The sequence below is a fragment of the Arachis duranensis genome, chromosome 4, assembly GCF_000817695.3.
Source record: "Arachis duranensis cultivar V14167 chromosome 4, aradu.V14167.gnm2.J7QH, whole genome shotgun sequence".
Taxonomy (NCBI): domain Eukaryota; kingdom Viridiplantae; phylum Streptophyta; class Magnoliopsida; order Fabales; family Fabaceae; genus Arachis; species Arachis duranensis.
This window is the reverse complement of record NC_029775.3, coordinates 6,973,596-6,991,040: the sequence shown is the minus strand read 5'-3', so window position 1 is coordinate 6,991,040 and position 17,445 is coordinate 6,973,596. Positions and strand designations below refer to the sequence as shown.

At 34.8% G+C, this 17,445-nt stretch overlaps 1 pseudogene; it reads left to right on the top strand.

Moving 5' to 3' along the window:
- Window positions 1-4,624: 4,624 nt before the first annotated feature.
- LOC107482998 (diacylglycerol kinase 4-like) lies at window positions 4,625-6,866 on the top strand (annotated as a pseudogene).
- The last annotated feature ends 10,579 nt before the right edge of the window (window positions 6,867-17,445 follow it).

Here is a 17,445-nt window from a genome sequence, read left to right as displayed (position 1 = left end):
CGCTCTCAATAATAATATACTCACTAAAATATATATTATATAGATATTATATAAAACAAAAGAAAAGTATAGATAAATAATGAAAATACTAAACAATGTGAACAATAGATATATCGAATGTTTAATTTATTAGGTATACAGATAGTTATTTTAATATTAAAATTTAAATAGATAATTTGATAGTATAGTATGCTTTTATTTTATTAGACTAATTTTAAATCTTATTGTTCATATTATTTATAAAAATTATTACCTATCTAACAAAATTCTCTCTCTCTCTATATATATATTGTGGTTTAGTGATGATATTGCACGGTTTTCAATATCTATCCGTTGGTGGTTTAGTGAATCAAATTAAGTTAATCAAGACATTCATATTTCATAACATTAGTATCTATTTTGATATAAAATTTATTATATATTTTCTAATTAATTTTACTCCCTAGACAACTAATTCTAAGCATACATAGAGTAAAATATATTTTGTATCTTTAACATTTTAAAAATTTTAATATTTAACCCAAATATTATGAATAAATATTAATGTCATGATTCAAAATGAACTATGATTAGCGCTCAGCGAAATTATCCTCTAATAAACCTAACAAATTTAAATATAAGTTAAATAAAAAAGTTATAAATGTTTTTAATAAATTTACAAATACTAGAATGAATAGTTACATATTATTTTTAACAAAAAACATAAAATAAATCGATATGATTAAATTCTGCCTGTAACATATAGAACATATAACATCTAAGAACTTAACAAAAAATGAGTACTTATTACAGATAATTATCTTTGGATAATAAAAGCTCACAATCGACGACTATCAGTTCCTGAATTTTTTTTTAGAAAATAGAGTAAATTTTACAACTCAATGGCTAGATAATATACATATAATTCACATGAGACCATATAAATCATACTATCAAAATATATTTTATTTAAAAAATAGTAATTTATACAAATAAGTGAATCGATAAAGGAGTTCTCAATAAAGAAATCAAATCAAATATTCCACATATTAGGCTAGCAATACTCCTACTAGTTGAGGTATGAGGCAGATGCATCTAAGTTAACGTTATAACTGCCGTTAACTACGATTTTCTAATAAGAGCCTCCCAAACCAATTCAAAACATATAATTTCAAATACAATAAATTTTTTAAATCTTCAAATATCTGAGGTATCAAATCAAATCAAATAGTACTTTCTCATCCAAATCTTTTTCTAACATATTTTCTCAATCATAAGAAATTTTAAATATTTTTCACAATTTTAAAGTAAGTGAATACCGATAAATAATTCAATGCTTCAAACATATTCGAGTAAATCAAATGTTCTTAAATACTATAAACCTTCATCAAACATACATATAGTCTCATGTAAAATTTCTAAGGTGTAAGCTTCACAAAGATAACTATTCAACTATAATAAATTAATTATTCTAATCAAATTAAAATTCTTTGACAATAATTTTATAAATATAATTAAAAGCTCATAATAGCATAAATCAGAAAGTCAACAATTATAGATATAAAGTCTACTCACAATTTGGTCTTAAGAGACTGAAGAGACCGAAACCAGAGTGTCAAAGTAAAAAGTGAGGAAGGTTAAAGTAGAATGGAAGGAGAGAGAGCGTAGGATTTAGGCCAAAGCAGTGGCAATGACAATAAAACAACACCAGACAAAAGCAATAAATTCAAATCGAATAAAAACACAAATACAAACATAATTCTAGAAAATTTAAAACAGAATAGAGGCAGAAAATAAATCAAAACAGGAGCAAGGCAGGAAAATAAAATGGTGACAAAGATAAGGTGAAAATAGAACAAACAAAGGGAAGAAGCTAGATCAGAACAGTGGCGAGGTAGTATTGTCAGTGAGTTTCGAAGCGTCGGCGTGTTTTCTGGCGACAGTAGAGGCGGCACTGGTCAAAAGCAAAATAGTGGTGGCATCAGTTCCTCTTCTCTGGAAGTGGGTCAAGTAGCTCCGACGAATAGAGGGAGGCGGGGGTCAGCCACGGTGGAGCAGAATAGGGGCTGAAGTAGCTTCGGGGTGCACCAGCAGTGAGCTCCGGTGACAACAACGGTCGCAGCAATGACAAAAGCCTCTATCGTCACCTCCGCTCATGAATGCTACCCTCCTTTTCTATAGTTAATTAGTAAATTTATCCAAAATTTGAGTAACTCTACCTTAAACATGATCGAGAGATCTCCATTTACTCACTTGTACACAAATAAAACACACTCTTCTTTTCATTATACGAGCTTCCGCCGTTGCCGCTTCTGTCCACTGCTCGCGTCGCATGAGCTCTCTGCATCACCGCTTGCGTCGCATAAGCTCCCTCGCTGCCACTCTCATCGCATCTGCTCCCTTCATCACCGTCGTGGCAAAGCTCTCTCCGTCGCATGATACGTGTTTTAAATGTTCGTGATATGAAGAGTTCAAGTGTTATTTAAAAAATATTAGTTTATATATTTAGAATGTTTTAATTTAATTTGATGTATTTTGATTCTGTTTATTTAATTACTAGATTTGGTCTTATGTTTATGGGCTTTAGGGTTTTTCTTTGTTTTAACCTAATAAGAGGTTATAAATACCTTCTTAGCTATTGTAGTCGTAGTATACAATGATTTAGAAATTTGAAAACCCTTTTTTGGTTTCGTGATGAAACTATGGTGTAGACAATTGAGGTTGAGGAGTCCCTCTCTTGTTGTATCGGGGAATTGGGTAGAAGGTTGAGGAGTCCCTTCGATTCAATTCCCAAACTATGGCGTTGACAATTTAGGTTGAGGAGTCCCTTTCTTGTTGCGTCAAGAAATTGGGTAGAAAGTGGAGTGATTCTCTCTGTACTCAATTTCATCTTATCGTTTTTGTTTCTATTTCAATTTTATTGTACTTTTTTTATTCAGTTTGAATCCTTATCTTTTTGTTTATCTTTTATTCCTTTATCATTTGGTATCAGAACTTAGGTATTAGATTAATTCTTATTAATCTATATTTATTCTTCTTTTATCATAAAAAGAGAGTCTAATGTCTGTCGCATCTTTTTTTTAAATTCTTGCATTTTTATTTTCTGTTTGTGTTTCATTATTGTTGATTTTATTGTTTAAAAAAAATAAAAAAAGCATACAATGCAAAAAAAAAAGAGAAAAAAAGTATAGTGAAAAAAAAGAAATTATCTTTTTTTGTAATTATTGTCTTTTTCATATACTATTTTTTTACCTACAAAATTGGAGGACGAATCTTTTTTGAAGAGGAGAAGAATGATATGTGCTTCAAATATTCGTGATATGAAGAGTTCAAGTGTTATTTAGAAAATATTAGTTTATATTTTTAGAATATTTTAATTTAATTTGATGTATTTTGATTCTGTTTATTTAATTACTAGATTGGGTCTTATGTTTATGGGCTTTAGGGTTTTTCATTGTTTTAACCTAATAAGAGGTTATAAATACCTCCTTAGATATTGTAGTCGTAGTATACAATGATTTAGAAGTTTGAAAACCCTTTTTTCATGATGAAACTATTGTGTGGACAATTGAGGTTGAGGAGTTCCTCTCTTGTTTCATCGGGAAATTAGGTAGAAGGTTGAGCAATTCCTTCGATTCAATTCCCAAACTATGGCGTTGACAAGTTAGGTTGAGGAGTTCCTTTCTTGTTACGTCAAGAAATTGGGTAGAAAGTAGAATGATTCTCTTTTGTACTCAATTTTTTCCTATCCTTTTTGTTTCTATTTCAATTTTAATATACTTTTTTTATTCAGTTTGAATATTTATTTTTTGTTTATCTTTTATTTCTTTAGCGTCTGCTCTTTTCGTCGCTATCGTTGCAGAGCCCTCTCTATCGCCGCTCTCGTTGCGTATGCTCCTTTCGTTGCATCCTCGCACGAGCTCTCTCTGCCGCCACTCTTGTCGCGTCTGCTTCCTTTGTCGCATCGTCGCACAAGCTCTTTCTACTGCTGCTCTCATCGCATATGCTCCCTTCGTCGCACGAGCTCTCTTCACCGCTTCTCTCATCGCATGGGCTCCCTTTGCCGCCACTCTCATCGCATACGCTCCCTTTGCTCCCCTTCCATTTGCTCTCAGTTCTTCTTGTAACCGTCTCTGCCTCTACCATTTTTTTTTGCTATTTATGCTTTGTTTTTTATCGTTGATCAATATGTTATTATTGATTTAGTGCTAATGTTGCTGTTAATATAAGTGATTTCTACTATCAATGTATTGTAGCTGCTCATTGTTGATGAAATTACTGATTAAATTCTTGATCAAATTAGGTTAGTTTTAAATTTTTTCTTAATCTATACTTATATTATATGTTATTGATAATATTGATAATAAACTTAATCATAGCTTTGTTATTTGGTTTTGGATCTGTTGCTTGAGATTAGTTACTTGAACTTTTGGTTTAGTTAGATGATTTTGTATTTTTCTTATTTTATTTCAATTTAATTATTTAGGTGGAATTTTGGTTGAATCTGTTAGTCGTCTGAATCTTTGACCTGGTAGTTTGAATGGTTGAATGATTGGTTCATTTGTTCAGAACCTTGTGTTATTTTGTTTAACCATTAGTTGTTGTTGTAATCAGATGTTAGAATGTCTTGTTATATTTTACAGGAATGGATGCCCAAGTGGCTTATGGCTTCCATTATAAACGTAATGAAAAACTTACCTTGCAAGTGGTCCAATAACGAACAAGGTACTAACTTTGGAAATGGATCCTCTCCAGTTTTTTTAACACTTGACAAAATACAGTGCAATCTCTCACCTTTGATTTTAATAGTGGGACCAGAAATAAATAAGAGAGAGAGTGGTGAATGGTTAGATTAAACACTGCACACCATCCAGTTTTTTATTCACTGGAGAGGATCCACTCCCACTAACTTTTAAGCCGTTGTATGCTCTTTCTAAATTAAGTATTATTGTTGTTGATTATAAATTTTTTTTTAAGCAAGAAATTAGTAATCTATATCTTTTCTTTTTTTGCATTTGTATGTTGGTATTAACTGTTTGACTTGTAAAATGATACAACAGATTTTACTCCATAAAGGATTTTAAAACCTTTTTTTGCTTTTGTTTTTTTGTTTTTTTTTTCTAGTCGCAGATCATATACTCTGGTTATAGTTGTACCCAGGACTGGCTCTTCACACCTTGTACAACTGATATGGGTTTAAGACAAGATATACCAACTAAAGCAATTTTTTCTTAGATAAATTTAAAGAAAAAAAAGAAAAATCATGCAACAACTTTTAAATATGAAACAAATATTTCTTTAGATAAGAGAATGATTATTTTACTAGTACTAGAATTGTCTCTTCTTTTCTTTTTGTAAAACAAACTCGGGTTTGAGTTGTCAAAAGGTTTTCTATTTTCAGAGTTTGTCTGTGCTATAATGTTGTAATCTTGTGTTCTATTGCATACCTGTAATATAATTCTTGCTAGTGTTTCCGAAATATTTTGAAAACGTCATTATATTTCACCACATTTTAGATGTTACTACTCTGTATTTTTTTCGTCTAAGTTTTGAACTCCTGTTTTAATTTATAGAATTCTAAATTATTTGCCTTTACATCCTACTGAATTTGAAGTAGCAATCTCTTTGTTGTTTTTAGTTTGTTCATTTTGCATGATAAAGTTACATTTTTTTTTTCAATAGCAATAGTTGCAACAAATCTTCATAACTATTGAAGTAGAAGAGACCCATGGAATAAATTCAAACCAGAATATTTAAAAAAGGTATTGTATTTGTGTTGCTTGACACCTTAATATAAGGTTAGGTCGTTAGGGTGTACAAGTTTACATTGTCTTAGCAATGGGAATAAGTGTTTGTTTGGGTGTTATTAAATCGATAAAAATTTTTAATAATAAAAGTAAACGCACTAGAAAAATAAAAAAAACATTTGTTTTGAGAAGCCACAATTTACATCTTTTTTTAAAAGATCTTTTTTCTAAAAAAAAAAGATGTTTTCACATAATAAATGAACAAAAGAGTAATTTGATCTTATTTTACCCAAATATAATTGATAAATAAAAATATCTTTTTACATGAAATATCTAAATATAAAATCACTTTTATTTTTATAAAAGATCTTTTAAAAAAATATCATTTAAAAAAAATATTTTTTGAAAATGACATCCAAACAAACCCTAATTCCTCTTTTACCACCACAAAAACTAAGGAAAAAAAAATCCCATCATATCAACCCATATGATATTCTCATTTCCCTGTACTTTGGTGATTATATATCAACACTCAATAGACCTGTTCTACCTGACTGCCATTGACTTCTGACCCATCTCTTAGTATAAGCTTAATGAGAATGTTACTTATATTTTTTCAAAATTTAAGGGTATTTTTTTTAAAAGGGCTTTTTTGTGTTCTTCCAGAAAGGTTTTGTTGAAGCTGACATTACTTATGGCCTTTTATAAATATATGGTTTAAAGCAAAGGTGGCATGCATCATTTGTCATGGTTGAATTGATCTCTGCAAAGCACATCACTGATCAGCGGTACACCCGAATGCAAATGTGGCCAGACCACCATGTTATTACTACTGGCTCATGTGAATTTGAAATCTTGTGTTATGTTGCATTTGTGTTGATCTGACCACTTTTAGTTTCTTGTTGTACATTGCTAATAAAATATGTCAACCTGTTGATTTCTTTTCTTCCTTTCTTTTAATTTTTTGTTGTTGATTTTTTCTTAGGCAGTGACTTTTCGATTGGAAGTAAGAGGTGGAGAGTGGGAGAATTATACGCAGATGGATGGAGAACCATGGAGCAGCCTTTGAGCAGGGACTTCTCAACAGTCGTGGAAATAAAGAGAGCGCCTTTTTAGTCACTTATGGCCAGTGGTGAGTAACTCTGATGTTTTAACGTTCTACTGCAGCAAGGATTCATGCTCGGAGTGTGTATAATTAACCATAGGTATTGGCTTGGTTCTCCATTAAGTTTGAAACCACTTCTGCCAACTCTGTATCTAGAAACTAAGAGCATCTATAAATCAAAGTTATGTTTCTGATTTACGAGAATAAATTCACAATCTCAATGAAGAGATTTTCCAATGTGTTACTTAACAAACAGATGAACGTATTAGTAAGTTATTAGATACACGCTTGGTTCCTTTCGAAAAGACTCACAAGAAACTAGAGAAGTTAGACCGGGTAATTGGAAAGACCAAGAAGGAAAAACTGAAATAGAAGAAATGGAATGAGACTTATGTTAGCTATTACAAGAAAGTGAGAGCGTCAAGTAGTTTCAGTATTGTTCCACTACCACTGCCGTCGTGCCACCCTCAATCTCTTCATATAAGGACGATGATGATGATGAGGATAAAGATGACATTGAGGATTATAACTGATATTTTTATTATGGTTGAATAATACATTGAGAATTATAGTTGATATATCAATACACATGTGTTTATGTTATGAATTGACTTGCTTGTTTATAGTAGTACTTTTATTCTAGTTTGATAATACGATAAACTTGTTTATTTTTTTAAAGGGAAAGTATGAGGAGCCAATGGAATATTTGTACAATGTGTACAATGGAGGTTTAGGGAGTATTAGAGATATAACCATTGAGTTCCGCTAGAGAGACAATGACATATATATACAATATGTAAATGGGCTTTTTATCTAGCCCACTTATATTTGAAAATAATAATAAACACCCAGATAACCTAATTGTAATCCCTAAAAGGAATTTACCCCTAATTCACCCCTTTCATCGTGTTACCTTATCACCAAAACACCTCATCCTCACTGCTCACCTTCCCCCACACCGCCATCTAGCTGTCCAAATCGAAACCTGCAGCAGCACCTGGAACACGTCTGCGTTGAAGACCCACTGTTCGCGATCGATCTCCGTCGGTGGCAGCGTCGGGATCGCACACTCGTTCCTTTCTGCCGACGCAAGTTGCTGGGCCCAAGCGCCACTCTTGATCGCCCTCGGCGGAAGCATCACCGGTGTACTTTTTGCAACTGCGTATTTGTTCTTTGTTTCGCCAACGGACGTGTTCCAGAACCTCTTTCGACCATCCAAGTTGATTGCTTTACTTTCTTCTTTTCATGATTACTCCCTGCAGTTGGTACTTGTTTTATAGAGTGTTTAATATGTTTATTTTTCTGAAACTACATGGTGAAAAAGAAATAAATGGAATTTTATTATTTTGGAGCATGAGAAATTAGATGTTGTTTGAGATTGTTACAATTGATTTAACAGCTTCGCCGCCTGACGTGAACTATTTACCGGGACCAACACGAACAACAGAACTATATCGTCGTCGAGCATCCACGTTAAGTGGGATAGTTTCTTCCTTTCATGAAACATCATTCACCTTGCAGTTTGTAGTGTAGAGAGTGTATGTTGCTTATTTGCTTGATTTTACACGGTGAAAATGCAGTATATAGAATTTTAGTATGTTCGAGCATGTGAAATTAGTTCTTGTTTGAGATCGTTGCAATTGATATAACTTTTGAGCGGGAAAGGTGAATAAGGTTGTTAAACTAGTTTAAATAGCATTTTATTTTCCCGTCCGGTGTGGACCTTTGGATGTGATGTTACGTAAACCAGTTGATCACTGGTTTCTTATTCTTGACCATCATTGGATGGTTACTTTAGTAGGTTATTGGATATTCGGTGATAATGATAAATTTTTTTCCATGTAATTGGATGGTTACTTTAGCTGGGTATTGGATGTTTGGTGTTCATGGTAGATTTTTTTTGTCCCTTTAATTGGATGAAAACTGTAGTAAGTAATCAAATTGTTGGTTTTCACATTTACATGTATCCATACTTGATTATAGTTTTTATTTTATTTAGATATGCTTATTACATGGTCCACTGGAGGATTAAATCGGATGTTATTTTCTTTTGTTAATTCTTTCATGGTTCGTATTCTTTCATGGTTTGTATTTTTTCATGATACGAATACTGGCTTTTGATATGAGCTACCAAATACTAATTTTAAGTGATATAGGTACTACTTATTAGTTACCATAGACAACATCCAATATTAAACAGTACAAGGTAGTGAGGCCAATATTAATGCACCAATCTCCAAAAATGAATAAATATTGCTGAAGGAAGTTCCTAATAGATGGTTACATGAGCAATATTTTTCTAAGAATTTCAATATGTTTGTCCAAGCAAGTTTCTGCCATTTCCAGGTTTACTATATAATAACATGTTTAAGTGTTTAACCGTAGGGGGTTAGAAAAACCAGATGTTGATGGATTCAGTTTTAATTCTGGACTCAGCTACTCTTAATCCAGTTATGGTAGTATATATGTCATTATATTTTGGCTTTATTTGAACATGTAAAGCTTCGAGCCCATTTTGTAATTTTAGAATTCAGATCATACTTGCACAAATATAACAATAACCCCACTTAACTCAGTTTGCTACCCTTGGTTACGTCACAACGCAAGCCAAAATCTAAGCCATAAAATACCAAGTCTTTTTGCTGTCCTATATTAGTCGAAGTCTAAACACATATGAAGCAGCACAACAACAAAATATTCACTGGATTAGACAAATATTGACTGAATTCTTTAAATGTTACATTGTCGTGTTATCTATCTTGTTTATTGGTTATTAATTTGAAAACATACTGCAATGTATTGCAGGTGCCAGCAGCGTGACATGAGATTAGTTTTTTTTGAGTTAATAGTCAATTTCGTCCCTTAAAGTGTCCTCGATCTCCATTTTTGTCCCCGAAAGTCAAAATTAATAAAAAACGTCCTCGAAAGATACCCGTGTTGATCACGTTTGTCCTTTCGTCTTCTTGGTTGATGAGATGGCAAACGGCCGCTTACGTGGCCCGTTAACTGCCAAGTTGGCCAATGCCAGGCTGTAGGATGTTGCTGACAAGATAAGTTTTGTTTAAGCAATCAAATTAGTCCTTCGAGTTTATAAACCCTAATCCCAATTTGAACGATAAATACATCGAGGTGATCACTTTCGGTGGCAGTAGAGGTAAGTAGGAGGAGTAATCCCTGGTTGGCTGCGTGGATGGAGAGAGGAGATGGTGGTTGTGGTGGCGGTTTGTCACATGCATCGCACGACAGTCATGGATCCAGTGTTTCGATGCGAAGGAGGAGGGTGAATGCTCATGATGGATTATGTTTTTGTGGGTTGAAGAATGTGATTAAGAAATCTGGGACAGCGAAAAATCCGAATAGATTGTTCCATGCATGTCCAAGGTACCGGGTGATTGATGGTAAAGGAAGTTAAAGCTTTTTCATGTTCTTATATGTTGTTGGGTGTTCTCTGATTTTTTTTGTTTACTCCCATCTGAAATTGCAGAAGGGCAGTCACTGCAATTATTTTAAGTGGGTTGATGATGATGAATTTAAAGCAGTGGGTGAGTGTGGTACAAAGAAAGATGCAGGAGTTTATATGGAGGTTGAAGGTGAGTATGATGAATGGAGGGTGAAGGTGGCATGGAAGTTGGGCACTTTGGAAGCTGAAGTTAGAGCTTTGAAACTAATGATGATTTTGCTGTTTGTAGTAGCTGTGATACTTTGTTGTTTCTTATGTACTTCTAAATGAACCCAGTTATCCTCTATGAACATGTAATGATGTATTGAAATTGTTGATTTGGATGGGAGTAGTTATTTGAAGTTGGAAGCAATTCCCTGTCAAATGTGGATAATTTTATAAAATTTGGCAATTAATTCTGTGTTTGCATGAATTATGTTGAGGCATAAACAAAATGAAGATAGTAAGTAATCTTAATCTTAATAGTAAGTTGTGATTGACGGTTAATTGTCACATTGTCTTAATAGAGAAATAACAGAACAAAGTCATAAGGTTCTTAACTGACAAATACATTGTCCATATACTAAATTACCAGACACAAAAGCAACAAACAGAATGTTGTTTCATACACAAAATGAGTCAACAACTACACATTCCTAACAAATCAAACTTTGTCATCAGTCTTCCTTGGAACGTTGAAGCCTGGAGTAGGCACAAAGGTCATGAATTTTTCCAACCGCTTAGCAGTTCCAGAACTTGTTCCCTTAATGGTCTCAGCAGAAACAGCCACAGATCCAGTTGCAACATGCTTAGGGGAGGACGTTAACCTTGCTTTTCTTTTGATCACTTGCAACTTAAGTGGCCTACCAATCAATTGATCCTGTATGATCTAGTACCAAATGAGTTTCTGACATGATTAGGCTACATTCAAATTTTTTTAGGAGTGATGATAGATGATACTACCTTTAGGGGCTCCTGGGTTGGTGGGATGCATTCCGAGTCACTGGTTTCACTCTCTGAGTCAGCCTGAGTGGGTGATGGAAGTGAAGGCATAGGTGCCTCAGCTTCTGTACCAATATCAGTATCAGTAGGGGCAGCATTTACTTCGGGTTCAGCACCTTCTGGATCAGGGGTAACAACTGCCAATTGTAGCTGCATCTGCTTGGCATGTTCCTCAGCACCCACAGCCTTTTTCTTTGCGCACCCTCTTTTGTTGTGTCCAACCTCACCGCAGTACATGCACCAACTTGCACTCTGGATCCTGGATTGCTAGTAAGTAACTCGTTTGCATAATCCCACACCAAACCATACTGGGCTATCTCATCACCCTCTACAATTTTCCTAGTGCCCTGGTGATGCATGTGCTATTGAGGTACACATTACACTTTCGGACAAACCAATCATACACCTCTCAATGCTTCATAGTTGGGTGCTTTCTAAGCTTAGGTACTAGCTTGCTAAGTGTCCAGATTTGGGTTGCAGCCCTATTTTTCCTCTTTCTAAGGCAGGTGTGATTATCAACTAGCATTTTAGTTTGCCAAGACAAATCTTTACTGTTACAAGCACAATAAACCACCCATGGACAATCATCTGACTTACAAACAGCTCTAACACTAACTCTATCATTCTTGGTAAATAATATATTTCTGCCCCACTGGATAGTGTAATCCCTAGTGGCTTGTATAAATTTAGCTTTTAATTTGAAAGTCATACTAACCTTAAACTTCAGGTTTCCAAATTTGGTTTTTTCATTATATTGGGGATAAACAATATGTGTCTCCTCATCAGAGTCTAACTCCTTTCCAGAATCCTCTAAATGCCATGAGTCAGGATCTGAGAAACTTCCAAGATCATCATCATCTTCCTCTGCATCTACCAAATCATAACAAGCAAGACATTAAAATCTGGCCAAATGAAATATTAAAACAGTAGCAATCCAGATTGAGAGCTTACCAGATTAAGAGCTTTCTTCATCTTCGAAAGCCTCATAACTTGAGTCATCAGTTTCAATTTCTTTATCCGCTATTCTAGACTTAGGAGGCCTATGCTTCTCCTTCGCTTCAGCTTGCTTTTGCTTTCTTTGTGAACCTTTTCCACTATCAATATCACTTTCACTGCTGTATAAATTGTCTCCTAGAACTTTCGCAGGCTTGTACAACTCATCTTTAGTACTCTCATACGAGTCATGAGAGTCAGAATCTTCATCCTGGATGGGACCTTCTCTTACAGTTCTTCCGGATCTTGTTACTCTGCATGCACTGGTATTTCCTTTCTTGTTATCACTTTCTGGGTTCTTGGCTGGTTGAGAGGATGTTTTGGAATAATGTGGGGCTGTCTTTCCCTGATTGTTGGTTTTGGTTTGTTGAGGGTGGAGTTTTGTTGACTCCAAGGGAGCCTTTTTGGGCTGAGATGTGGTCTTTGAGGCCTGATGTGTTGGTTTGGTGGGCTGAGAATAAGGCTTATTGGGCTTACTGGGCTGTGAGGCTGGCTTTGTTGGCTGAGAATTGGGCTTATTGGGCTGAGCTTTGGGCTTACTGGGCTGTGAGGCTGCCTTAGTGGGCTCAGAGGTTGGTTTCTTTGGCTGAGGGTGGTTCACTGTGGGAGTTTTCACAGGTTGGGAGTGGTGCATCTTGGCCTGAAAACTGAACTTCTTCTTCTTACTAGTTCCTGCTTCCAGAAGAACTACACCTTCCCCTATGTTGTCCACTACACAGGATTGTGAGATGCAGTCCTCAAAGTATAGGTTAATCAAATGGTGGTTCCTCCTACAATCCTTGCACATTGCAATCAAGTTAGCATCTGTCACCAACTTCTTCAACCTAGATGGAATCTGAACTCCAAGAACTTTCCACCAACAATTGCCAGCCTCAATGTATCCCAGCTCCTTATAGTAACCCCTTACAAAAAACACATCAAGTGTGTCTCCCTCAACACCCATCAATACCTCTGTATTATCAGGTTCATAAACCATGTCTCCATCCTCACCCGTCCTAAACAACCCACCATGGTGAAAAACAAACATCATGGGAGGACCCTCCATCTACAATGACAAACACGAAAACATCATAAACAAACATAACCGGCAACAACTGCTCTGTATCAATCACCACCTACTACACCCAGTTGGTACCGATCAACATTTAACCCAAAAAAAACATGCAACAGAACCATCACTAAATTCAAACATCACTGACTACTGTCACAGAGCCATACAAAGTAACACAACCTCACACACAAAAATGCTAAAACAACACTAATAAACCCTAAATCAGATGAACATTAACACCACCACAGTAACAATACACCACATCACAGAATAAGTAAGAAATTATATTATGAGTTCAATCCTTACCTCTCAACGTCTCAATGCCTTCTTTTACTAGCAATGCTGCTCCAGTATAACATCTACTCTGCATTCAACGGCCAAAGCCTTTCCACTGTAATCGTCTACCAGCACTAACAATCCTTGTCGGGGTGGTGCAGAGCTTCGGTCAAATGCTTAGGGCATACCTTGTAGGAGACGACACGTTTTGGAGTGAAAGACAAAGTGATGGTTGATATGAGACAGGGGTAAGGCATCGCAACGCTTCAAAACCTCGTCAGAAGACAATACGGCGACGTTTCAACGTTACTGGCTCACTCAGCCAAAACGACGTCGTCCTGCTTCACTGCCAACTTGGCAGTTAATGGGCCACGTAAGCGGCCGTTTGCCATCTCATCAACCGAGAAGACGGAAAGACGAACGTGATCAACACGGGTATCTTTCGAGGACCTTTTTGATTATTAATTTTGACTTTCAGGGACGAAAATGGAGATCGAGGACACTCTCAGGGACGAAATTGACTATTAACACCTGTGCAATTAGAGGGACGTAACCGTGGATCTTATATAACTATTGTTAAGTTGCTGTGATTGTGTTTTTTTGGATTCTCTTAGGCATAATGATTGAAAGTGAAAGTTACCATCTAGATAGTTACTATTATGACATTTTTTTAATTATGAATGTATTCAAGGATATATGTTTTTCATTTTCCTATTTTGAATGAGTTGAATTGGTGAAGCATTGCCCTCATGATATTTGACCCTGGGACTAGTTAATTTGATTCATTTTGAACGGATGCAACAATGAGCTACTGGATGAATGTGAAGCCTGACAATCCATTGTTCTATGATATTGAGCATCCGGTTATATGTGGAAAATGAACATCCAAAATCTAGAAAAAATGAACATCCAGATTGGCTCTGAAAATACCGTAGCGTTATTTTTTTCCCTATCACGACCAGATACCCACTAAATTAATGTGTTAATGAAAAAGCTTTTGCAAACCATGATAGTCAATTAAGTCATAAATAGCACTCATCACATAGAAATAGCGAGCCAATAATAACCATCCACATTTACAAATAAATTGAACATCCAATCGCCTACAGAAATGAACATCCCACGTGTCTGTTTGAAGATAACCATGTAGCTAAAATCCATCTCTTCACTTCCAACCTCAGTAACATCCAATAGTGGCATGACCTATAATCACGAAATAACCCAAATCAAATCATGAAAACTATTTAGATAAACAATTAGTAAATGAGATGCAAAAAAATCCTCTCTAAACTCCATAGAGAAAGATATACAAATATAACTGAACCACATCATCCTACCCATATTAACTTGGAAAAAAATGCATCAACATCACCTATTGATAGTAACTAAATTACTTATTTTATTTTACCTATTATATAAGTATTTTAACTACTCCTATTCTCTGTGCTACATCACACTGTGTACCACCGATATCAAAAGGCAACACATACAACCACCATGCACTTATTTTATTACTCAGTTGCATTGTTAATACATAGGCCATCTATCATGTATACTCATACATATATTCCTAATCTAAACATGCATGCTTCTTTTTATTCTATTTAATTTACATTTTCAGCAAAACTCTTAACAATAACAATGCAGTTAGTTCTATTTTATATTATTTAACAATATACTACACTAATAAGATTCATGCGGGTCTCTAGGCATCAAGCACATCATGGGTGATTACTTATCAACTAGCCACTTAGAGCATATATTTCTAACTGTGAAGTGAGTTGTGACCAAATTTGTTTGTGCATGCATGGCATGGAGGCATAAGGATGTGAATTTAAAATAATCTAATGGCAACCATGTGGAATGTTTAAAACATACATGAATAAGTAGTTTCATTCAATTCACTTAACTAAACATGATATGCACTTCTTAAATTACACTAATCAAATGACCAAATTTAAAATTTTAAACCAATTTGGTGTTTAAACAAAACTAATAATCAAGTGCCATGTCAAAACTCAATCTAAACATCATTAAAAATAGCATAAAATTACACAATTCTGAATTATGATGCCTAAAGATAATAAAATTTAAGACAAATGATGGTCAAACATAAGAATTAAACAAAAAGTTTCACTCATACATTTCATCGAACATATGGTGTGCAAAATTTTTTAACAGGAATTTTAAACTCAATTTAAGCAGCAATCAATCCAGAAAAATCAGCCATCAAACATTTTGGAATCCAAAAAGTATCAATCCATTAATCTAAGCCTAATCTAAACACTAAAAGAAGAATTAAAAATTAGTTAAAATAAATAAACGAAAGAACACGGATAGGAGGAAGCATGGAACATGTGTTGGTGAAAGGGGAAGAATGAAAAGAGATGGGTAGCAGAGGCGGTGTTGTAGTGGCACAGAGCTCAGCCGCTGCTGGGTTGCACTGGGGTTTCTCGCTAGGGTTGGGCTTTGCACAGAGACCAGGGGTAACGTACAGGGGATTGAGGAGAAATGGAGAAAGAGGGAAAAAAAGAGAAGAGAGGGAAGAGAGAGGGGGTAGGCGATGGTGGTTGCTGGTGGTGATGGCGGTGGTGTCGGACGGAGGGCTGAAGCGGCGAGATTCTCGGATTAATCGAGAGAATGGAGGTCATGCCGTCTTGAGGGAGGGAGTTCATTGTTCTGATTTTATAACTGACGATAATCCTAATTTGTTTCAAATTTCAAATTAGAAATAAATCAAAATTAATTAATTACCTATTTAATTTTAATTTCAATTAAACCCCATTGTATGTATTGTACAATAAGAATATTGTCTCCTCATACTTTCCCATAACCATTAGTGTTACCTTTTTCCATCAGCTGAAGCTTTTGGGATGAGTGGTATCATGACATGGTATTAGACCTCTAGATCTGAAAGGTCAACAGTTCGATCCTTGGTGAACCCCAAAATCAGTTTAAGCTTTTGGGAAGATGTTTATTATCCCTAGTACTTGGATGATTATACTATCTAGAATAATCATCCGAGTACTAGGGATGTTCATTTTGTAACTCAATAGCCCATTGTACACATTGTACAAATAGTCCATTGTCTCCCTAGCGGGATCCTTTTTGAAATACTATAAATATTCAAATACAAGTTAGATAAAAATTGGATGAAAAATTGTCTTGATTAAATTTATATTTATTTTATATGAAAATAATTTTATTTTTGTAATGGAAAAATCTAAAAAAAATCTGTTTTACCTTATTGACAGATTTACAGACAAAAAATTTGTCTCTATTCAGAGTTTTGAATGCTTTTCTAAGCTCTAATCATTGACAGAAAATTTGTAGAAAGGTTTAATGCTAGTTTCTGACAAAAAATCTATTAAAAAGTTTGATGCTAGTAACCGACAGAAAATCTATCGAAAAATATGATGTTTTTAGTGAAATAGAGGGGATGATTACCAAAAGAAAATATGTCGATAACAGAGAAAAATATGTTGGTAAATAATTTTCGACGAGGCTTTTACTGATGGACAAAATCCATTGGTAACTAAAAATCTGTCTGTAATAAAGACCAAATATGCTTATAAATCTATCTGTAATAAGCAGTTTTTTAGTAATGGTTATCTGTGCTTCTTGCTGCAACAACAATGTCTCCCTCCGACGGCGGTTCCTTCGACGACGACGACACCATGCATCCTCCCTCTCCTCATTGCGTCTTCTCTCTCAATGTCTTTAATTTTTTTTGTGCTGGTTCGTTCTTCGTCTTTTTTTCTCTCCTTCGACTTCCTCTCGCTCACCATTCTCTTCTCTCAAATTCGAACCTTTTTCTCGATGTCAACGATGACGGCAACTTTCAGCCCCGTCT